Source organism: Lithobates pipiens, unplaced genomic scaffold (assembly GCF_037356315.1).
Source record: "Lithobates pipiens isolate NorthernLeopardFrog02 unplaced genomic scaffold, aLitPip1_a1.2 Scaffold_13, whole genome shotgun sequence".
Classification (NCBI taxonomy): domain Eukaryota; kingdom Metazoa; phylum Chordata; class Amphibia; order Anura; family Ranidae; genus Lithobates; species Lithobates pipiens.
This window is the reverse complement of record NW_027507718.1, coordinates 541,335,774-541,360,152: the sequence shown is the minus strand read 5'-3', so window position 1 is coordinate 541,360,152 and position 24,379 is coordinate 541,335,774. Positions and strand designations below refer to the sequence as shown.

Genomic DNA, 24,379 nt, shown 5'->3' with positions numbered 1-24,379 from the left:
GCCTCCTTTAAGAAGGGGGCCCCCAGATCCCAACCCCCCCCATGTGAATAAATAAACACACAGACAGTTTTTAACAATTCTTTTATTAAAAAATGTAAAAAAATAGTGTCCCCCGATATATAAATTAATCGCCAATCACGCCGCCCGCCACACCCAAAAAAGAAAAAAATAACAAAAGACTCTCCCGCCGTCAGGTAAAGGCTGGCTTACATTTCTTATATAGGAAAGGGAACGGGGGGTCACCTGGTGGCCCCGCCCCCCCTTGTGACGTCACTTACCCAGCGTGCACCGGTCCGTGACATCACAAGGGGGGCAGGGCCACAAGGTGACGTAGCCGGGTGTCTCCGCCCCTTTCCTATATAAGAAATGTCAGGGGGCGGAGACACCCGACTACGTCACCTTGTGGCCCTGCCCCCCTTGTGATGTCACGGACCGGTGCACGGATCTCCCATTCCTACCCCCGGGGATCTGGTAATGCAAAGATGGTAATTAAAGTAGAACCAGTTCAAGCATGCCTGATACCCATAGATAAGGTATATTTGTCAGATGGAAATTGGATGCAGTATATTTATAAACAAGAGAAATTTCTCTGTGTTTGATCTGTTAGATGGAATGCTGTAGTGAAATCAAGCGGATTTCAGTCTCACATCTGTCCGTGCGGTAGCTCCCCGTGTCAGCTTCCAATGCTGACACGGGGAGCAAGCAAGCAAGCATTGGAAGCTGACACGGGGAGAATAGAGGACAATAGAGGAGAAAATAATCTGGCCTCATTTAATTACCATTTACTAGAAGTTTATACAACGATAGACAACTATATTTATTTACTAGACATATGGGTTATCTATTGATTGCTGTATGCTGTAATTGTCCTGAGGAAGCTCTGAAGAGCGAAACATGTAGGAAAGAAACAATGCAGTTTAAACTATGTACAAATGTGGTAACCTATGGATTTCTGTAGGCCTATATACCAACCTCTATATATTTGTACCTTTTTACTCTGTATGTAAACGGATGTAATTATTCAGTGTATTTGTTTAAATGTTTTTTGTACACCAAATAATACATTTTCATTGATTTTATATAGTGTTTGCATATATCTGGTGCCTTAAAAGTCCCGGGGGGTTGGTTGCCCTCCAGTCCCTCTTTTTCAATTTCCCCTCTTCTTTAAATAACACATTTATTGTCGTGTTGTGAAGCTCGTTCTACACATACGGTGCAGCGGGTTGGTGGAATCAAACTGCTGTACTTCACTTTTCCACAAGATGGCGCCCACGCCTCATCAACAGCTATGATATTAAAGGAACACTCCAACCACACAGCCTTCCCTCCGGCAATGTTCTCTTAACCAAAGGCTGTCGGCTGAAAATTTTCCATTTTCCCCACATGTGAGATTCACACAACCCATTTATCACAGGCAAATCTCCACTGCCAATCACATTACAATTCATTTTCATTTGGTAAAATATAAACAGCGGGGCTGTGTGGAGCAAACAGATATTTACATGCGTGTATCTATATATATATATATATACCATATATACACACACACATATATATACCGTATACACAAACATATATACCGTATATACTGTATACACACACATATATACCGTATATACTGTATACACACACATATATACCGTATATACTGTATACACACACATATATACCGTATACACACATATATATGTATACCGTATATACTGTATACACACACACATATATACCGTATATACTGTATACACACACATATATATATATATACTGTATACACACACATATATATACCGTATATACTGTATACACACACATATATATATATACCGTATACACACACATATATATACCGTATATCCTGTATACACACACATATATATATATACCGTATACACACACATATATATACCGTATATACTGTATACACACACATATATATACCGTATATACCGTATACACACATATATATACCATATATACCGTATACACACACATATATATACCGTATATACTGTATACACACACATATATATACCGTATATACTGTATACACACACATATATATACCGTATATACTGTATACACACACATATATATATACCGTATACACACACATATATATATACCGTATATACTGTATACACACACATATATATATATATACCGTATACACACACACATATATATACCGTATATACTGTATACACACACATATATATATATATATATATATACCGTATACACACATATATATATACCGTATATACTGTAAAATAAATCTCCAAAAGAAATCTGTATTTGTGGGAAGAAAATGATTAAAAAAAATGTTCATATGTGTACAGTGTCACATGACCGAGTAATTGTCATTCAAAGTGTGAGAGCGCTGAAAGCTGGAAATTGTCCTGGGCAGGAAGGGGGGTAAAAGTGCGCGGTACTGAAGGGGTTAAAGCTGTAAACAAAAAAAGTGCTGGAAAAGGCCAGGCCAGCCAGTGGATAGAATAGAATAGAATAGAATAGAACGTTCCATCAGTGATGGGCTTCAAGTGACCACAATTTCCCGGAATTTACCAAGATGACCGGACAGTCTTCAGTGACCGGCCCCCGGTGACCAGATTTCATCCGGCCCACATTATATGGATCTGGTGAATGAGGTCCATGGAGACACACAAGTGACCCGCCATCCAACGTCTCCCCATTTATAGACATTTACATTCGTTACCAGATCTGTACAAGAAGAGGAATCCAATGTATCTCCTGGAATTATATACACAGCAATAATGGATACAATAACGATCATCCTCCCAATCACATCTCTTCCTCTGATGTCACCGGACTGGCCCTTGCGCTGGAACACGGGAGGGGCGGGACGCACACAGCATCAAGAAAGGTTTCCATCTGGAAGAGAAGGGGGTGAAGATCTGAGAAATCTCTTATTTTATTGGGTTCATTTCTCTCCCTCCTCCAGGAAAAACCCATGAAAACAATACACAGGGCCACAAACAGAGCTATGTGATTTTTTTCTTTAAAATCAACGCGTTTCGAAAATACTTTGTTCCTCAGGGGGGGGGAGGAAAACCTGTAGAACTAAAAAAAAACACACAACAATGATATAACAATGAAACAGTCTAAGAATACAATGTCAATGTATATTGTGACACCTAGGAAGTCCTAATCTCCAGAGAAACCACATGGTCATACAGGTAAAAGCAGCCTAAACCTAGCTCCGCCCCGACGTGTTTCGCCCCACCTCGCCCCAGGACTTAGTCATGGAAGGTGGATGTATTGCGACACCTACTTATATACACACACTATATTACCAAAAGTATTGGGACACCTGCCTTCACACGTACATGAACTTTAATGGCCTCCCAGTCTTGGCCCGTAGGGTTCAATATTGAGTTGGCTCCACCCTTTGCAGCTATAACAGCTTCAACTCTTCTGGGAAGGCCGTCCACAAGGTTTAGGAGGATGGGGATGTTTGACCATTCTTCCAGAAGAGCATTTGTGAGGTCAGGCACTGATGTTGGGCGAGAAGGCCTGGCTCACAGTCTAATTGAGTCCAAAAGGTGTTCTATGGGGGTTTAAGTCAGGACTCTGCGCAGGCCAGTCAAGTTCCTCCACCCCCAAACTCGCTCATTTGTGTCTTTATGGACCTTGCTTTGTGCACTGGTGCAAATCATTTGGTGGGAGGAGGGATTATGGTGTGGGGGGGTTGTTTTTCAGGGGTTATTTTTGGCCCCTTAGTTCCAATGAAGGGAAGGTTAAGGGCTAGGGTTGGGATTACATTTTAGGGTTAGCAGTAATTGTTAGTGCTGCCCTCTGGTGTTACCTTATTAAATAATGGATTTTATAAACTTTGTGCACCGGTCCAAATCATTTGGTTGAGGGGGGATTATGGTGTGGGGTGGGGGGAGGGGGGATTATGGTGTGGGGGTTGTTTTTCAGGGGTTGGGTTTGGCCCCTTAGTTCCAGTGAAGGGATCTCTGAAGGCGTCAGCATACCAAGACATTTTGGACAATTCCATGCTCCCAACTTTGGGACGACCCCTGTTCCAACACGACTGCGCACCAGTGCACAAAGCAAGGTCCATAAAGACATAGATGAGCGAGTTTGGGGGCGGAGGAACTGGACTGGCCTGCACAGAGTCCTGAACTCAACCCAAAAAAAACACCTTTGGGATGAATTAGTGTGGAGACTGCTGTATATAAAACTTCCTAAAGAATATCCAACAGCTACGAGCCAGGCGTCCAACATCAGTGTGCCTGATCTCACAAATGCCTTTCTGGAAGAGCGGTCAAACATTCCCATAGACACCCTCCTAAACCTTGCGGACGGCCTTCCCAGAAGAGTTGAAGCTGTTATAGCTGCAAAGGGCCAACTCAATATTGAACCCTACGGACTAAGACTGGGATGCCATTTATAGTTCATGTGCGTGTAAAAGCAGGTGTCCCAATACTTTTGAGAATATAGTGTAAACCCCATAATTTGTGGACTCTATAACTGTCCTACTGTCTATAACTGTCCTGGAAATATAGTGTATATAAGTAGGTGTTGCAATACATCCACCTCCACGACTAAGCCCTGGGGTGAGGTGGGGCGAAACACGTCGGGGTGGAGCTAGGCTTAGGCTGCTTTTACCTGTATGACCATGTGGTTTCTCTGAAGATTAGGGACTTCCTAGGTGTCACAATACATCCACCTCCATGACCAAGCCCTGGGGTGAGGTGGGGCGAGGTGGGGCGAAACACGTTGGGGATGGAGCTAGGCTTAGGCTGCTTTTACCTGTATGACCATGTGGTTTCTCTGGAGATTAGGGACTTCCTAGGGGTCACAATACATCCACCCCCATAACTAAGCCCTGGGGGTGAGGTGGAGCGAGGTGGGGCGAAACACATTGGGGTGGAGCTAGGCTTAGGCTGCTTTTACCTGTATGACCATGTGGTTTCTCTGGAGATTAGGGACTTCCTAGGTGTCACAATACATCCACCTCCATGACCAAGCCCTGGGGTGAGGTGGGGCGAAACACGTTGGGGTGGAGCTAGGCTTAGTCTGCTTTTACCTGTATGACCATGTGGTTTCTCTGGAGATTAGGGACTTCCTAGGAGTCACAATACATCCACCTCCACGACTAAGCCCTGGGGTGAGGTGGGGCGAAACACGTCGGGGTGGAGCTAGGCTTAGTCTGTTTTTACCTGTATGACCATGTGGTTTCTCTGGAGATTAGGGACTTCCTAGGTGTCACAATACATCCACCTCCATGACTAAGCCCTGGGGGTGAGGTGGAGCGAGGTGGGGCGAAACACGTCGGGGTGGAGCTAGGCTTAGGCTGCTTTTACCTGTATGACCATGTGGTTTCTCTGGAGATTAAGGACTTCCTAGGTGTCACAATACATCCACCTCCATAACTAAGCCCTGGGGTGAGGTGGGGCGAAACACGTTGGGGTGGAGCTAGGCTTAGTCTGCTTTTACCTGTATGACCATGTGGTTTCTCTGGAGATTAGGGACTTCCTAGGTGTCACAATACATCCACCTCCACGACTAAGCCCTGGGGTGAGGTGGGGCGAAACACGTCGGGGTGGAGCTAGGCTTAGTCTGCTTTTACCTGTATGACCATGTGGTTTCTCTGGAGATTAGGGACTTCCTAGGTGTCACAATACATCCACCTCCATGACTAAGCCCTGGGGGTGAGGTGGAGCGAGGTGGGGCGAAACACGTCGGGGTGGAGCTAGGCTTAGGCTGCTTTTACCTGTATGACCATGTGGTTTCTCTGAAGATTAGGGACTTCCTAGGTGTCACAATACATCCACCTCCATGACCAAGCCCTGGGGTGAGGTGGGGCGAGGTGGGGCGAAACACGTTGGGGATGGAGCTAGGCTTAGGCTGCTTTTACCTGTATGACCATGTGGTTTCTCTGGAGATTAGGGACTTCCTAGGGGTCACAATACATCCACCCCCATAACTAAGCCCTGGGGGTGAGGTGGAGCGAGGTGGGGCGAAACACATTGGGGTGGAGCTAGGCTTAGGCTGCTTTTACCTGTATGACCATGTGGTTTCTCTGGAGATTAGGGACTTCCTAGGTGTCACAATACATCCACCTCCATGACCAAGCCCTGGGGTGAGGTGGGGCGAAACACGTTGGGGTGGAGCTAGGCTTAGTCTGCTTTTACCTGTATGACCATGTGGTTTCTCTGGAGATTAGGGACTTCCTAGGTGTCACAATACATCCACCTCCACGACTAAGCCCTGGGGTGAGGTGGGGCGAAACACGTCGGGGTGGAGCTAGGCTTAGTCTGCTTTTACCTGTATGACCATGTGGTTTCTCTGGAGATTAGGGACTTCCTAGGTGTCACAATACATCCACCTCCATGACTAAGCCCTGGGGGTGAGGTGGAGCGAGGTGGGGCGAAACACGTCGGGGTGGAGCTAGGCTTAGGCTGCTTTTACCTGTATGACCATGTGGTTTCTCTGGAGATTAAGGACTTCCTAGGTGTCACAATACATCCACCTCCATAACTAAGCCCTGGGGTGAGGTGGGGCGAAACACGTTGGGGTGGAGCTAGGCTTAGTCTGCTTTTACCTGTATGACCATGTGGTTTCTCTGGAGATTAGGGACTTCCTAGGTGTCACAATACATCCACCTCCACGACTAAGCCCTGGGGGTGAGGTGGAGCGAGGTGGGGCGAAACACGTTGGGGTGGAGCTGGGCTTAGGCTGCTTTTACCTGTATGACCATGTGGTTTCTCTGGAGATTAGGGACTTCCTAGGTGTCACAATACATCCACCTTCATAACTAAGCCCTGGGGTGAGGTGGGGCGAGGTGGGGTGAGGTGGGGCGAGGTGGGGCGAAACACGTCGGGGTGGAGCTAGGCTTAGGCTGCTTTTACCTGTATGACCATGTGGTTTCTCTGGAGATTAGGGACTTCCTAGGTGTCACAATAGGCTTAAAAAACCCAAAACGATCACAACTAACATGAACCATTCCAATCACTCCATCCCTCCATTTTTTTGGATGTCTAGGTGTGAGGAACGAGTCTCTAACCCAGGGTTCCTGAAGAGGTTGCGAGGGGTTCTTTGGTCAATGAGTAACGTCTGCCTCTCGGAGAAGTTCCTACTGGCACCGAACGTCTTTTCAGCTCTCTGTATGGAAGTCGTTGGTCCCAATGACCACAAGTGGTAAGGAGCGTTCTTCCCACTGACCATCCCACTAGCGAATCGCGAGTTGTAGATGTGGTCATTTTAGCAGAGACCAGAAAGTTATTTCAAGGGCTACCAGAGCCGTCTTTAATATTGACTGGACCCTGGGCAAACATTTTCTTGGGCCCCCCTCTTCCATGCAATTTTTGCTTTGAGACATACAATAAATAGCAGCTAGACTTCAAAATCGGTTTACTGATTTAGGTCAGGCAGTGATTGTGATTGGTTGCCAGAAGTTCCAGTGTATCATTACCGCTTACTGACTGGCTGCTAGATGTTACAGCACACATTATGGCTCACTGTTATTTTCTAAAGGTTACAGCACATGACTTCTGCTTTTTTATTGGTTGCTAGAGATTACTGAACATCTATACCACTCACTTATTGGTTGTTAGAGATTACTGCACATTATTACTGCTCACTGATTGGTTGAAAATGGTTACAGCACATCATCTCTTGCACATGCACCAAAATTCAGGGTTGCGATGGCACCATGTTATTTTGAAGAAGGGTTCCACCTCCCAATTTGCTCTTGCAGAACAGGCTGATGTTGGGCTTAATGACCCCAGCTGTAGGCAGGACTTCCAAGCTTGCTCCTTTACCTCCCCAGTGGGCAGCATTCAGAAGAAGTGATGGTGGATGTGACCTCGGGGGGGGGGGGAGAGAATGATATACATATGAATGCCTCCTCTATTTACATATCAATGCTGCAGCTCATGACTATTAACATGTAAACACTGGGTCTGCAGGTGAGTCACCTGTACATGGCAATAGGGTAGAGCCGGGCAGCAGCAGCAGCAGGACTTTACACAGAGATATCGGGACACACCACAGGACTAAAACTTCAGGGGATAAGGGGATTTAAACTGGGATAGTTGGCAAGTATAAGGCAGCTGCTTTGGGCCCCAACTACATTGCCCAGGGCAGCTGCCCCTTTTTGCCCTGCCTTAAAAACGGCCCTGAGGGTTACTTCTGTGTTAAGGTGGAGTTGAGGTTGAGAAAGGCGGATTTCACCCAATTCTTCTTCTTCCTGGTGGCCATTCCTTCCATTATGCATTCAGTTCTGAAGGTTCTTTTACTTTAATTCTTATGGAGGGGGAGGAACTTACGTCAAACGTGTTTCGGCATTTGGCCACTTTGTTGGGATCTTCTCATGTAGTCCTTGTTGGGCTGTACTCCAATCCAATGTATTCACTGGATGTATATGGAAGAAGGAGGAGACAGGGTTTGTATTATGCTCAAGATACACACACATACCTATACATACAGTGCCTTGAAAAAGTATTCATACCCCTTGAAATTCCCCACATCTTCTCACGTTACAACCCAAAAACGTAAATGTATTTTATTGGGATTTTATGTGATGGACCAACACAAAGTGTCACATAATTGTGAAGTGGAAGGAAAATGATACAAATAAATCTGTGAAAAGTGTGGGGGGGAGGGGCATTTGTATGGCGCCCCCCGGAGTCAATACTTTGTAGAACCCCCTTTCTCTACAAGTCTTTTTGGGGGTGTCTCTACCAGCTTTGCACATCTAGAGAGGACATTTCTGCCCATTCTTCTTCTTTGTAAAATATCTCAAGCTCTGTCAGATTGGATGGAGAGCGTCTCTGATCAGCAATTTTCAAGTCTGGCCACAGATTCTCAATGGGATTTAGGTCTGGACTGTGACTGGGCCATTCTAACACATGAATATGCTTTGATGTAAACCATTCCATTGTAGCTCTGGCTGGATGTTTCGGGTCGTTGTCCTGCTGGAAGGGGAACCTCCGCCCCGGTCTCAAGTCTTTGGCAGACTCTAATGCCGCGTACGCACAAGCGGATTTTCCGTCAGAAAAACCATCCAAGATTTTTCTGACGGAAAATCCGCTCGTGCGTACGCGGCATTAGAGTATTCCACTCAAGCTTGGCTTTGCATACACACAAAAAGTTCGCTGAACTTTCAACCTTCAAGAACGATGTGATGTACAACACTATGAAGAGCCGAGATAATGAAGTTCAGTGCTTCCGAGCATGCGTTAAATTGTTTCCGAGCATGCGTAGGAATTTTGCGCAATCAGAATTGGTACAGACGATCGGAATTTCCGATCAAAACTTTTTCCAACTGAAAAATTGAGAAACTGCTCTCAATCTTTTGCAGGTGGGAATTCAGCCAGCAAAAGTCAGATGGAGCGTACACGCGGTCGCATTTTCCGACCAAAAGCTCTCATCTGTCTTTTGCTTGCCGAATTTCCGATTGTGTGTACGTGGTATAACAGGTTTTCTTCTAAGATTGTCCTGTATTTGTCTCCATCCATCTTCCCATCACCTCTGACCAGCTTCCCTGTCCCTGCTGAAGAAAACCATCCCCACCACATGATGCTGCCACCACCATGTCTCACGGTGGGGATGGTGTGTTTGGGGGATGGGCGGTGTTAGTTTTCCCCACACATAGCGTTTTACTTTTAGGCCATAAAGTAGAATTTTGGTCTCCTCTGACCAGATCACCTTCTTCCACATGTTTGCTGCCCCCTCCCCCACATGGCTTCTCACAAACTACAAACAGGACTTCTTATGACTTTCTTTCTCCAATGTCTTTCTTCTTGTCACTCTTCCATAAAGGGCAGATTTGTGGAGAGACGACTAATAGTTGTCCTGTGGACAGATTCTCCCCCCTGAGCTGTGGATCTCTGCAGCTCCTCCAGAGTTACCATGGACCTCTTGGCTCTTCTCTGATGAATGCTCTCCTTGCCCGGCCCGGTCAGTTTAGGTGGACGGCCATGTCTTGGTAGGTTTGCAGTTGTGCCCATACTCTTTCCATTTTCCGATGATGGATTGAACAGAGCTCCGTGAGATGGTCAAAGCTTGGGAGATTTTATTATAACCTAACCCTGCTTTATACTTCTCCACAACTTCATCCCTGACCTGTCTGGTGTGTTCCTTGGCCTTCATGATGCTGATTGTTCACTAAGGTTCTCTAACAAACCTCTGAGGGCTTCACAGAACAGCTGTATTTATACTGAGATTAAATGACACACAGGTGGACTCTATTTACTAATTAGGTGACTTCTGAAGGCAATTGGTTCCACTAGATTTTAGTTAGGGGCATCAGAGTAAAGGGGGGTGAATACAAATCCCCCCCCCCCCCACACACACACACACTTTTCACATATTTGTAAAAATGTTGAAAACCATTTTATCATGAATGGGGGAATCAGCAGAGCTGGGGGTTACTACTGAGTTGGGTATCAGCAGAGCAAGAGGACCAGAGCAGGAGAAACTAGCAGATGTTACACCTGGTGCGCAGCATGGGAGCAACAACACAGGAGATGAGTGGGGACCAGATAGAGAGGATCAAAAAAACAGGTGATCAGCAGAGCTGGGGGTTTTACTACTGAGTTGGGCATCACCATGGCTGGTAGTTACTACTGGGGGATCAGCAGAGCTGGGGCATACTACTGAGTGGGATAATCAGCAGAGCAGAGGGTTACTACTGAGTGGGGGAATCAGCAGAGCTGGGGGTTACTACTGAGTGGGGGAATCAGCAGAGCTGTGGGTTACTACTGAGTGGGGGAATCAGCAGAGCTGGGGGTTACTACTGAGTGGGGGAATCAGCAGAGCTGGGGGTTACTACTGAGTGGGGGAATCAGCAGAGCTGGGGGTTACTACTGAGTGGGGGAATCAGCAGAGCTGGGGGTTACTACTGAGTGGGGGAATCAGCAGAGCTGGGGGTTACTACTGAGTGGGGGAATCAGCAGAGCTGGGGGTTACTACTGAGTGGAGCAATCGGCAGAGCTGAGAGTTACAACTGAGTGGGATAATCAGCAGAGCTGAGGGTTACTACTGAGTGGGGGAATCAGCAGAGCTGAGGGTTACTACTGAGTGGGGGAATCAGCAGAGCTGGGGGTTACTACTGAGTGGAGCAATCAGCAGAGCTGGGAGTTACAACTGAGTGGGATAATCAGCAGAGCTGAGGGTTACTACTGAGTGGGGGAATCAGCAGAGCTGAGGGTTACTACTGAGTGGGGGAATCAGCAGAGCTGGGGGTTACTACTGAGTGGAGCAATCGGCAGAGCTGGGAGTTACAACTGAGTGGGATAATCAGCAGAGCTGAGGGTTACTACTGAGTGGGGGAATCAGCAGAGCTGAGGGTTACTACTGAGTGGGGGAATCAGCAGAGCTGGGGGTTACTATTGAGTGGGGTAATCAGCAGAGCTGGGGGTTATTACTGAGTGGGGGAATAAGCAGAGCAAGAGGACCAGAGCAGGAGAAACTAGCAGATGTCACATGTGGTGCGCAGCATGGGAGTAACAACACAGGAGATGAGTGGGGACCAGAGAGAGAGGATCAAAAAAACAGGTGATCAGCAGAGCTGGGGGTTACTACTGAGTGGGATAATCAGCAGAGCTGAGGGTTACTACTGAGTGGGGGAATCAGCAGAGCTGGGGGTTACTACTGAGTGGGGGGATCAGCAGAGCTGGGGGTTACTACTGAGTGGGGGAATCAGCAGAGCTGGGGGTTACTACTGAGTGGGGGAATAAGCAGAGCAAGAGGACCAGAGCAGGAGAAACTAGCAGATGTCACATGTGGTGCGCAGCATCGGAGCAACAACACAGGAGATGAGTGGGGACCAGAGAGAGAGGATCAAAAAAACAGGTGATCAGCAGAGCTGGGGGTTACTACTGAGTGGGATAATCAGCAGAGCTGAGGGTTACTACTGAGTGGGGGAATCAGCAGAGCTGGGGGTTACTACTGAGTGGGGGGATCAGCAGAGCTGGGGGTTACTACTGAGTGGGGGAATCAGCAGAGCTGGGGGTTACTACTGAGTGGGGGAATCAGCAGAGCTGAGGATTACTACTGAGTGGGGGAATCAGCAGAGCTGAGGATTACTACTGAGTGGGGGAATCAGCAGAGTTGGGGGTTACTACTTAGTGTGGGAATCAGCAGAGTTGGGGGTTACTACTGAGTGGAGCAATCGGCAGAGCTGGGAGTTACAACTGAGTGGGATAATCAGCAGAGCTGAGGGTTACTACTGAGTGGGGGAATCAGCAGAGCTGGGGGTTACTACTGAGTGGGGGAATCAGCAGAGCTGAGGATTACTACTGAGTGGGGGAATCAGCAGAGCTGAGGATTACTACTGAGTGGGGGAATCAGCAGAGTTGGGGGTTACTACTGAGTGGAGCAATCGGCAGAGCTGGGAGTTACAACTGAGTGGGATAATCAGCAGAGCTGAGGGTTACTACTGAGTGGGGGAATCAGCAGAGCTGGGGGTTACTACTGAGTGGGGGAATCAGCAGAGCTGAGGATTACTACTGAGTGGGGGAATCAGCAGAGCTGAGGGTTACTACTGAGTGGGGGAATCAGCAGAGCTGGGGGTTTTACTACTGAGTTGGGCATCACCATGGCTGGTAGTTACTACTGGGGGATCAGCAGAGCTGGGGCATACTACTGAGTGGGTGATCAGCAGAGCTGAGGGTTACTACTGAGTGGGATAATCAGCAGAGCTGAGGGTTACTACTGAGTGGGGGAATCAGCAGAGTTGGGGGTTACTACTGAGTGGGGGAATCAGCAGAGCTGGGGGTTACTACTGAGTGGGGGAATCAGCAGAGCTGAGGGTTACTACTGAGTGGGGGAATCAGCAGAGCTGAGGGTTACTACTGAGTGGGGGAATCAGCAGAGCTGGGGGTTACTACTGAGTGGGGGAATCAGCAGAGCTGAGGGTTACTACTGAGTGGGGGAATCAGCAGAGCTGGGGGTTATTACTGAGTGGGGGAATAAGCAGAGCTGAGGATTACTACTGAGTGGGGGAATCAGCAGAGCTGGGGGTTATTACTGAGTGGGGGAATAAGCAGAGCAAGAGGACCAGAGCAGGAGAAACTAGCAGATGTCACATGTGGTGCGCAGCATGGGAGTAACAACACAGGAGATGAGTGGGGACCAGAGAGAGAGGATCAAAAAAACAGGTGATCAGCAGAGCTGGGGGTTACTACTGAGTGGGATAATCAGCAGAGCTGAGGGTTACTACTGAGTGGGGGAATCAGCAGAGCTGGGGGTTACTACTGAGTGGGGGAATCAGCAGAGCTGAGGGTTACTACTGAGTGGGGGAATCAGCAGAGCTGAGGGTTACTACTGAGTGGGGGAATCAGCAGAGCTGGGGGTTACAACTGAGTGGGATAATCAGCAGAGCTGAGGGTTACTACTGAGTGGGGGAATCAGCAGAGCTGAGGGTTACTACTGAGTGGGGGAATCAGCAGAGCTGGGGGTTACTACTGAGTGGGGGAATCAGCAGAGCTGAGGGTTACTACTGAGTGGGGGAATCAGCAGAGCTGAGGGTTACAACTGAGTGGGATAATCAGCAGAGCTGAGGGTTACTACTGAGTGGGGGAATCAGCAGAGCTGAGGGTTACTACTGAGTGGGGGAATCAGCAGAGCTGGGGGTTACTACTGAGTGGGGGAATCAGCAGAGCTGAGGGTTACTACTGAGTGGGGGAATCAGCAGAGCTGAGGGTTACTACTGAGTGGGGGAATCAGCAGAGCTGAGGGTTACTACTGAGTGGGGGAATCAGCAGAGCTGGGGGTTACAACTGAGTGGGATAATCAGCAGAGCTGAGGGTTACTACTGAGTGGGGGAATCAGCAGAGCTGAGGGTTACTACTGAGTGGGGGAATCAGCAGAGCTGAGGGTTACTACTGAGTGGGGGAATCAGCAGAGCTGAGGGTTATTACTGAGTGGGGGAATAAGCAGAGCAAGAGGACCAGAGCAGGAGAAACTAGCAGATGTCACATGTGGTGCGCAGCATGGGAGTAACAACACAGGAGATGAGTGGGGACCAGAGAGAGAGGATCAAAAAAACAGGTGATCAGCAGAGCTGGGGGTTACTACTGAGTGGGATAATCAGCAGAGCTGAGGGTTACTACTGAGTGGGGGAATCAGCAGAGCTGGGGGTTACTACTGAGTGGGGGAATCAGCAGAGCTGGGGGTTACTACTGAGTGGGGGAATCAGCAGAGCTGGGGGTTACTACTGAGTGGGGGAATCAGCAGAGCTGAGGATTACTACTGAGTGGGGGAATCAGCAGAGCTGAGGATTACTACTGAGTGGGGGAATCAGCAGAGTTGGGGGTTACTACTTAGTGGGGGAATCAGCAGAGTTGGGGGTTACTACTGAGTGGAGCAATCGGCAGAGCTGGGAGTTACAACTGAGTGGGATAATCAGCAGAGCTGAGGGTTACTACTGAGTGGGGGAATCAGCAGAGCTGGGGGTTACTACTGAGTGGGGGAATCAGCAGAGCTGAGGATTACTACTGAGTGGGGGAATCAGCAGAGCTGAGGGTTACTACTGAGTGGGGGAATCAGCAGAGCTGGGGGTTTTACTACTGAGTTGGGCATCACCATGGCTGGTAGTTACTACTGGGGGATCAGCAGAGCTGGGGCATACTACTGAGTGGGTGATCAGCAGAGCTGAGGGTTACTACTGAGTGGGATAATCAGCAGAGCTGAGGGTTACTACTGAGTGGGGGAATCAGCAGAGTTGGGGGTTACTACTTAGTGGGGGAATCAGCAGAGTTGGGGGTTACTACTGAGTGGAGCAATCGGCAGAGCTGGGGGTTACTACTGAGTGGGGGAATCAGCAGAGCTGGGGGTTACAACTGAGTGGGATAATCAGCAGAGCTGAGGGTTACTACTGAGTGGGGGAATCAGCAGAGCTGAGGGTTACTACTGAGTGGGGGAATCAGCAGAGCTGAGGGTTACTACTGAGTGGGGGAATCAGCAGAGCTGGGGGTTACTACTGAGTGGGGGAATCAGCAAAGCTGGGGGTTACTACTGAGTGGGGGAATCAGCAGAGCTGGGGGTTATTACTGAGTGGGGGAATAAGCAGAGCTGGGGGTTACTACTGAGTGGGGTAATAAGCAGAGCTGAGGATTACTACTGAGTGGGGGAATCAGCAGAGCTGAGGATTACTACTGAGTGGGGGAATCAGCAGAGCTGGGGGTTATTACTGAGTGGGGGAATAAGCAGAGCTGGGGGTTACTACTGAGTGGGGGAATCAGCAGAGCTGAGGATTACTACTGAGTGGGGGAATCAGCAGAGCTGGGGGTTATTACTGAGTGGGGGAATCAGCAGAGCTGGGGGTTACTACTGAGTGGGGGAATCAGCAGAGCTGAGGGTTACTACTGAGTGGGGGAATCAGCAGAGCTGGGGGTTACTACTGAGTGGGGGAATCAGCAGAGCTGAGGGTTACTACTGAGTGGGGGAATCAGCAGAGCTGGGGGTTATTACTGAGTGGGGGAATAAGCAGAGCTGGGGGTTACTACTGAGTGGGGGAATAAGCAGAGCTGAGGATTACTACTGAGTGGGGGAATCAGCAGAGCTGAGGATTACTACTGAGTGGGGGAATCAGCAGAGCTGGGGGTTATTACTGAGTGGGGGAATCAGCAGAGCTGAGGATTACTACTGAGTGGGATAATCAGCAGAGCTGAGGATTACTACTGAGTGGGGGAATCAGCAGAGCTGGGGGTTACTACTGAGTGGGGGAATCAGCAGAGCAAGAGGACCAGAGCAGGAGAAACTAGCAGATGTCACATGTGGTGCGCAGCATGGGAGTAACAACACAGGAGATGAGTGGGGACCAGAGAGAGAGGATCAAAAAAAACAGGTGATCAGCAGAGCTGGGGGTTACTACTGAGTGGGATAATCAGCAGAGCTGAGGGTTACTACTGAGTGGGGGAATCAGCAGAGCTGGGGGTTACTACTGAGTGGGGGAATCAGCAGAGCTGGGGGTTACTACTGAGTGGGGGAATCAGCAGAGCTGGGGGTTACTACTGAGTGGGGGAATCAGCAGAGCTGAGGATTACTACTGAGTGGGGGAATCAGCAGAGTTGGGGGTTACTACTTAGTGGGGGAATCAGCAGAGCTGGGGGTTACTACTGAGTGGAGCAATCGGCAGAGCTGGGAGTTACAACTGAGTGGGATAATCAGCAGAGCTGAGGGTTACTACTGAGTGGGGGAATCAAGCAGAGCTGGGGGTTACTACTGAGTGGGGGAATCAGCAGAGCTGAGGATTACTACTGAGTGGGGGAATCAGCAGAGCTGAGGGTTACTACTGAGTGGGGGAATCAGCAGAGCTGGGGGTTTTACTACTGAGTTGGGCATCACCATGGCTGGTAGTTACTACTGGGGGATCAGCAGAGCTGGGGCATACTACTGAGTGGGTGATCAGCAGAGCTGAGGGTTACTACTGAGTGGGTGATCAGCAGAGCTGAGGGTTACTACTGAGTGGGGGAATCAGCAGAGTTGGGGGTTACTACTTAGTGGGGGAATCAGCAGAGTTGGGGGTTACTACTGTGTGGAGCAATCGGCAGAGCTGGGAGTTTACAACTGAGTGGGATAATCAGCAGAGCTGAGGGTTACTACTGAGTGGGGGAATCAGCAGAGCTGGGGGTTACTACTGAGTGGGGAATCAGCAGAGCTGAGGATTACTACTGAGTGGGGGAATCAGCAGAGCTGAGGGTTACTACTGAGTGGGGGAATCAGCAGAGCTGGGGGTTTTACTACTGAGTTGGGCATCACCATGGCTGGTAGTTACTACTGGGGGATCAGCAGAGCTGGGGCATACTACTGAGTGGGTGATCAGCAGAGCTGAGGGTTACTATTGAGTGGGATAATCAGCAAGCTGAGGGTTACTACTGAGTGGGGGAATCAGCAGAGTTGGGGGTTACTACTTAGTGGGGGGAATCAGCAGAGTTGGGGGTTACTACTGAGTTGGAGCAATCGGCAGAGCTGGGGGTTACTACTGAGTGGGGGAATCAGCAGAGCTGGGGGTTACAACTGAGTGGGATAATCAGCAGAGCCTGAGGGTTACTACTGAGTGGGGGAATCAGCAGAGCTGAGGGTTACTACTGAGTGGGGAATCAGCAGAGCTGAGGGTTACTACTGAGTGAGGGAATCAGCAGAGCTGGGGGTTACTACTGAGTGGGGGAATCAGCAAAGCTGGGGGTTACTACTGAGTGGGGAATCAGCAGAGCTGGGGGTTAATACTGAGTGGGGGAATAATGCAGAGCTGGGGGTTACTACTGAGTGGGGTAATAAGCAGAGCTGAGGATTACTACTGAGTGGGGACTCAGAGCTGAGGATTTACTACTGAGTGGGGGAATCAGCAGAGCTGGGGGTTATTACTGAGTGGGGGAATAAGCAGAGCTGGGGGTTACTACTGAGTGGGGGAATCAGCAGAGCTGAGGATTACTACTGAGTGGGGGAATCAGCAGAGCTGGGGTTATTACTGAGTGGGGAATCAGCAGAGCTGGGGTGTTACTACTGAGTGGGGAATCAGCAGAGCTGAGGGTTACTACTGAGTGGGGGAATCAGCAGAGCTGGGGGTTACTACTGAGTGGGGGAATCAGCAGAGGCTGAGGGTTACTACTGAGTGGGGGAATCAGCAGAGCTGGGGGTTATTACTGAGTGGGGGAATAAGCAGAGCTGGGGGTTACTACTGAGTGGGGAATAAGCAGAGCTGAGGATTACTACTGAGTGGGGGAATCAGCAGAGCTGAGGATTACTACTGAGTGGGGGAATCAGCAGAGCTGGGGGTTATTACTGAGTGGGATAATCAGCAGAGCTGAGGATTACTACTGAGTGGGGGAATCAGCAGAGCTAGGATTACTACTGAGTGGGATAATCAGCAGAGCTGAGGATTACTACTGAGTGGGGGAATCAGCAGAGCTGGGGGTTACTACTGAGTGGGGAATCAGCAGAGCAAGAGACCAGAGCAGGAGAAACTAGCAGATGTCACATGTGGTGCGCAGCATGGAGTAACAACACAGGAGATGAGTGGGACCAGAGAGAGAGGATCAAAAAAACAGGTGATCAGCAGAGCTGGGGGTTACTACTGAGGGGATAATCAGCAGAGCTGAGGTTACTACTGAGTGGGGGAATCAGCAGAGCTGAGGATTACTACTGAGTGGGGATCAGCAGAGCTGAGGATTACTACTGAGTGGGGGAATCAGCAGAGCTGGGGGTTACTACTGAGTGGGGGAATCAGCCAGAGCAAGAGGACCAGAGCAGGAGAAACTAGCAGATGTCACATGTGGTGCGCAGCATGGGAGTAACAACACAGGAGATGAGTGGGGACCAAGAGAGAGGATCAAAAAAAAACAGGTGATCAGCAGAGCTGGGGTTTACTACTGAGTGGGATAATCAGCAGAGCTGAGGGTTACTACTGAGTGGGGGAATCAGCAGAGCTGGGGGTTACTACTGAGTGGGATAATCAGCAGAGCTGAGGGTTACTACTGAGTGGGGAAATCAGCAGAGCTGGGGGTTACTACTGAGTGGGGGAATCAGCAGAGCTGGGGGTTACTACTGAGTGGGGGAATCAGCAGAGCTGGGGGTTACTACTGAGTGGGGGAATCAGCAGAGCTGAGGATTACTACTGAGTGGGGGAATCAGCAGAGTTGGGGGTTACTACTTAGTGGGGGAATCAGCAGAGTTGGGGGTTACTACTGAGTGGAGCAATCGGCAGAGCTGGGAGTTACAACTGAGTGGGATAATCAGCAGAGCTGAGGGTTACTACTGAGTGTGGGAATCAGCAGAGCTGAGGATTACTACTGAGTGGGGGAATCAGCAGAGCTGAGGGTTACTACTGAGTGGGGGAATCAGCAGAGCTGGGGGTTTTACTACTGAGTTGGGCATCACCATGGCTGGTAGTTACTACTGGGGGATCAGCAGAGCTGGGGCATACTACTGAGTGGGTGATCAGCAGAGCTGAGGGTTACTACTGAGTGGGATAATCAGCAGAGCTGAGGGTTACTACTGAGTGGGGGAATCAGCAGAGTTGGGGGTTACTACTTAGTGGGGGAATCAGCAGAGTTGGGGGTTACTACTGAGTGGAGCAATCGGCAGAGCTGGGGGTTACTACTGAGTGGGGGAATCAGCAGAGCTGGGGGTTACTACTGAGTGGGGAATCAGCAGAGCTGGGGGTTACTACTGAGTGGGGGAATCAGCAGAGCTGGGGGTTACTACTGAGTAGGGGGTAAACAGAGTTGGGGTTACTACTAAGTTGGTGGTAAGCAGAGCTGGGGGTCACTACTGAATAGGCTGGGGGGGGGGGTCAGCAGGGCTGGGGGTCACTACTGAATAGGCTGGGAGGGTGGGGTCAGCAGAGCTGGGGGTCACTACTGAATAGGCTGGGGGGGGGGGGTCAGCAGGGCTGGGGGTCACTACTGAGTAATAAGCTTGAGATCTCTTTAATGGGGATACTAATGAGATGGGGTTCTACTGGGCCCCTTTAAAGCAAATAGAAATTCAATATGCACGGGGCATTTGCCAAGCTTCATTAAAACTCAAGAAAGCACCAGAGAAGCATCACCGATGCATTACTGAAGCATCAGAACACATGAGAAGAGCATGTTGAAGCAGTAGGGGCATGAATGATGTGCTGCTACTAAGAGAAGAGTGCCCTGGGATCATTGCGCTTTGATGTTTTGGAGGGCCCCCGGGCCCCACTGTCCCTCTCCTGTTAAAGTTTTACAAACAATAAATCATGAAAAGACATCCCCTAGAGCAGGGATCCCCAAACTACGACCCTCCAGATGTTGCGGAACTACACATCTCATGAGGCCTTGTAAAACTCTGACATTCACAGACATGACTGGGCATGATGGGAATTGTAGTTCCTGAACAACTGGAGGGCCGTAGTTTGAAGACCCCATGCCCTAGACCAGTGATGGCCAACCTTGGCACCCCAGATGTTTTGGAACTACATTTCCCATGATGCTCATGCACTCTGCAGTGTAGTTGAGCATCATGGGAAATGTAGTTCCAAAACATCTGGGGTGCCGAGGTTCACCATCACTGGGCTATATGTGAATGGACCTCTGCCTGGGTGACTGGTGGCCTTCCCACCGTTTTGGGAATGAACCCGTTAATTACGGGGGGGGGAGGGGGTAGTGCTACAAAGGGGTTTGGACTTCCTCTAGTCATGGGAGATTCTGCCAGTGCTTCCTGGAAGTGCTCGGTGCCTTCATAAGACTCCAGATCTGAGGGACTAGCCCCGGCCATGATGGCCCTCAGCAATGTCTGCATGTGCGTATGTGTATCGGCGGCTCCTGAAGAGCATGCGCTATGTGTTTTCATAATGTAACTTTACCCAAACTACAGTTCAGTTTGGGTCTATTTGTCTAAATTTGACTTCTGTGTCAGTCTGACTGGACTGTGAGATGTTCAGCATGGCCACAGGGGGGCGCTGTCTCTGGTGGCAGGCGTGGAACTATGGTCTGGTCAGGCGCTTAAGTTACTCTCTTTCAGAGTCACGTCAGTGGGAGTGGCGCTCTCTCTGTGCCCTCTGGGAGAGGGTATTTAAGATGCGGACGTCACGTGGTTCGGGGGTTCCGGTCCAGTATGCTGTGCTGATTACATGGTCCTGGTCCTCCTGACCAGCCCCCAGGAAGGCCATGGCCTGGGTTGTGGTTCCACCCGACTTTAATGTCTTGGAGCTGGCTAGCCCGAGGCAAGGAAACTGAGGAAGGATTCTGAGGTGGTCGGGTGCCGTCTCCAGTTCGGGAGAGACCCCGTGGACTTCAAGCATTCCAGGGGAGGACTCTTCAGAAGAAGACCACGTACGGGTTGGTTTCTTAGTAAGAGCCTGGAAGGGCTGAAGTACCCGAGAGAATCCGGTCTTGTGGATATCACCAAGCTGGCTGAAAGATCCAGGTATCCTACAAGAGTTCTACAGCTTAGTTTCCTACGTGTTCTACAACAACGTCTGTGGCAGAGACTTGTTCCTGAGGAAGCTCCTTGTTGGCTGCGAGACCTTGTGAGAGACGGACTGTCCAACCTGAGTGATCATCCAGCTGTGATTGGCTATTCTCTGGACGCCGTCAAAGTAAGCAAGTTCCTCAACGTTTATAGACTTTGACACTAAGAGAACCTGAACCTCCTTCCCAACCCTCTGATCCCAAGTTCAATGGTTGACGTTTGCAAATAAAATCCATTCAAGTGGATCTATTTTCAGTCTCCAGTTACTGGGTCACCTACCACGGGACATCCCCTAGACGTGCCACAAGGAGAAGCGGAAGGTAACGGTAAGCCCAAAAATAACCAGCAGCTCCTTCGGGGGTTAGTGCTACATGTGGTATAGTGAGGGCCTCTTGATCCCTTTAGGGGAAGAGAGCCTTGACTGATGGGGGCGTGGCCAGGAGCTGAAGTGCTCACAGAGGATTGGTTGAATGTCACAAGGTGATGGGACAGGTCTGAGCTCATAAAAAGGTTCTGCCCCATGGAATTATGGCCTTTTTTTTTGGAGACCTCGTGGCTGGAAGAGCTGCCCACCCTCCTTCCCTCTTTTGGATGGTACTTCACAGCTTTAGCAGCATTTTTTTTTTGGACCTTGCCGCAGGCATGTACTGGCCATTGGGACTACCGGGAGTTTCCCGGTTGGCCGATGGCTCAGTGGGCTGCTGATGGGACACTCTGATGTAAGGGGGCTGCTGATGGGGGACACTGATGTAAGGGAGCTGGTGATGGGACACTCTGATGTAAGGGGGCTGGTGATGGGACACTCTGATGTAAGGGGGCTGCTGATAGGACACTCTGATGTAAGGGGGCTGCTGATGGGGGACACTGATGTAAGGGGGCTGCCGATGGGGGGCACTGATGCAAGGAGGCTGCCAATGGGGGACACTGATGTAAGGGGGCTGCTGATGGGGGACACTGATGTAGGGGGGCTGCTGATGGGGGACACTGATTTAAGGGGGCTGCCGATGGGGGACACTGATGTAAGGGGGCTGCCGATGGGGGACACTGATGTAAGGGGGCTGCCAATGGGGGACACTGATGTAAGGGGGCTGCTGATGGGGGACACTGATGTAGGGGGGCTGCTGATGGGGGACACTGATTTAAGGGGGCTGCCGATGGGGGACACTGATGTAAGGGGGCTGCCAATGGGGGACACTGATGTAAGGGGGCTGCCGATGGGGGACACTGATGTAAGGGGGCTGCCGATGGGGGACACTGATGTAAGGGGGCTGCCGATGGGGGACACTGATGTAAGGGGGCTGCCGATGGGGGACACTGATGTAAGGGGGCTGCCGATGGGGGACACTGATTTAAGGGGGCTGCCGATGGGGGACACTGATGTAAGGGGGCTGCCAATGGGGGACACTGATGTAAGGGGGCTGCCAATGGAGGACACTGATGTAAGGGGGCTGCCGATGGGGGACACTGATGTAAGGGGGCTGCCGATGGGGGACACTCTGTTGTAAGGGGGCTGCTGATGGGGAACACTCTGTTGTAAGGGGGCTGCTGATGGGACACTCTGATGCAAGTGGGCTGTTGATGGGACACTCTGATGCAAGGGGGCTGGTGATGGGACACTCTGATGTAAGGGGGCTGCCGATGGGGGACACTGATGTAAGGGGGCTGCCGATGGGGGACACTCTGTTGTAAGGGGGCTGCTGATGGGGAACACTCTGTTGTAAGGGGGCTGCTGATGGGACACTCTGATGCAAGTGGGCTGTTGATGGGACACTCTGATGCAAGGGGGCTGGTGATGGGACACTCTGATGCAAGGGGGCTGGTGATGGGACACTCTGATGTAAGGGGGCTGGTGATGGGACACTCTGATGTAAGGGGGCTGGTGATGGGACACTCTGATGTAAGGGGCTGCTGATGGGACACTCTTATGTAAGGGGGCTGGTGATGGGACACTCTGATGCAAGGGGGCTGGTGATGGGACACTCTGATGCAAGGGGGCTGGTGATGGGACACTCTGATGTAAGGGGGCTGGTGATGGGACACTCTGATGTAAGGGGGCTGGTGATGGAACACTCTGATGTAAGGGGGCTGGTGATGGGACACTCTGATGTAAGGGGGCTGGTGATGGGACACTCTGATGTAAGGGGGCTGGTGATGGGACACTCTGATGTAAGGGGCTACTGATGGGACACTCTGATGTAAGGGGGCTGTTGATGGGACACTCTGATGTAAGGGGGCTGGTGATGGGACACTCTGATGTAAGGGGGCTGGTGATGGGACACTCTGATGTAAGGGGGCTGGTGATGGAACACTCTGATGTAAGGGGGCTGGTGATGGGACACTCTGATGTAAGGGGGCTGGTGATGGGACACTCTGATGTAAGGAGGCTGCCGATGGGACACTCTGATGTAAGGGGGCTGGTGATGGAACACTCTGATGTAAGGGGGCTGGTGATGGGACACTCTGATGTAAGGGGGCTGGTGATGGGACACTCTGATGTAAGGGGCTACTGATGGGACACTCTGATGTAAGGGGGCTGTTGATGGGACACTCTGATGTAAGGGGGCTGGTGATGGGACACTCTGATGTAAGGGGGCTGGTGATGGGACACTCTGATGTAAGGGGGCTGGTGATGGAACACTCTGATGTAAGGGGGCTGGTGATGGGACACTCTGATGTAAGGGGGCTACTGATGGGACACTCTGATGTAAGGGGGCTGCTCATGGGACACTCTGATGTAAGGGGGCTGCTCATGGGACACTCTGATGTAAGGGGGCTGCTCATGGGACACTCTGATGTAAGGGAGTGCTGATGGGACACTCAAAATGTAAGTGGGCCAGTCTGGATGAAGTCCAGGGCCAAATTTCTGTCCCAGTCCAGCCCTGCCTTGCCGTCATTTAAAGTTACTGTAATGGTGCTATGGCCTTCATTAAAGTCGGGATGAGTCTGTCTGCCCAGCACGTATGGTAAGGACAGGCCACCTTTGTAAATTTGTCTAGTTTAGGGGGGTCTTCAAACTACGGCCCTCCAGTTGTTCAGGAACTATAATTCACCATGCCTAGTCATATCTGTGAATGTCAGAGTTTTTGCAATGCCCCACGGAGTTCCACGACAGCTGGAGGGCCGTAGTTTGGAGATCCCTAGTTGGGAGAGCCTTGCCCTTTTCCAACCTAATGGTTGTAAGTGTGGTTTCTTTATGGGTGGGGGGGGCAAGGTTTTTCTTTTTATGTTAACAGTTGTTTTTTCCTAGGCCTATGCATATGAGCAGTCAAGCCAGACCACATGTGTCCCCATCACGTCATCATCCTTCATTACCGGTGGCTGACAAAAATGGAAAGAACGTGGTTGGTTCTCACTTGATCCTGCCCCAGATATTGACTAAAGGGTCATTCCAGTTGCAACCCGGTAGACGGAGGGATTCCAACAGCCGATGAACTTCCGGGATAGTCATCTCCTCTTCCTG

The 24,379-nt window shown here is 50.2% G+C and overlaps 1 long non-coding RNA gene across 1 annotated transcript; it reads right to left on the bottom strand.

Moving 5' to 3' along the window:
• Positions 1-410: 410 nt before the first annotated feature.
• Positions 411-24,377, bottom strand: LOC143975778 (uncharacterized). Its single transcript, XR_013272418.1, has 3 exons — positions 24,273-24,377; positions 8,301-8,385; positions 411-2,892 (listed from the first exon to the last, which is right to left on the bottom strand). It is a non-coding gene; the product is annotated as an uncharacterized LOC143975778 (long non-coding RNA).
• Positions 24,378-24,379: the final 2 nt, after the last annotated feature.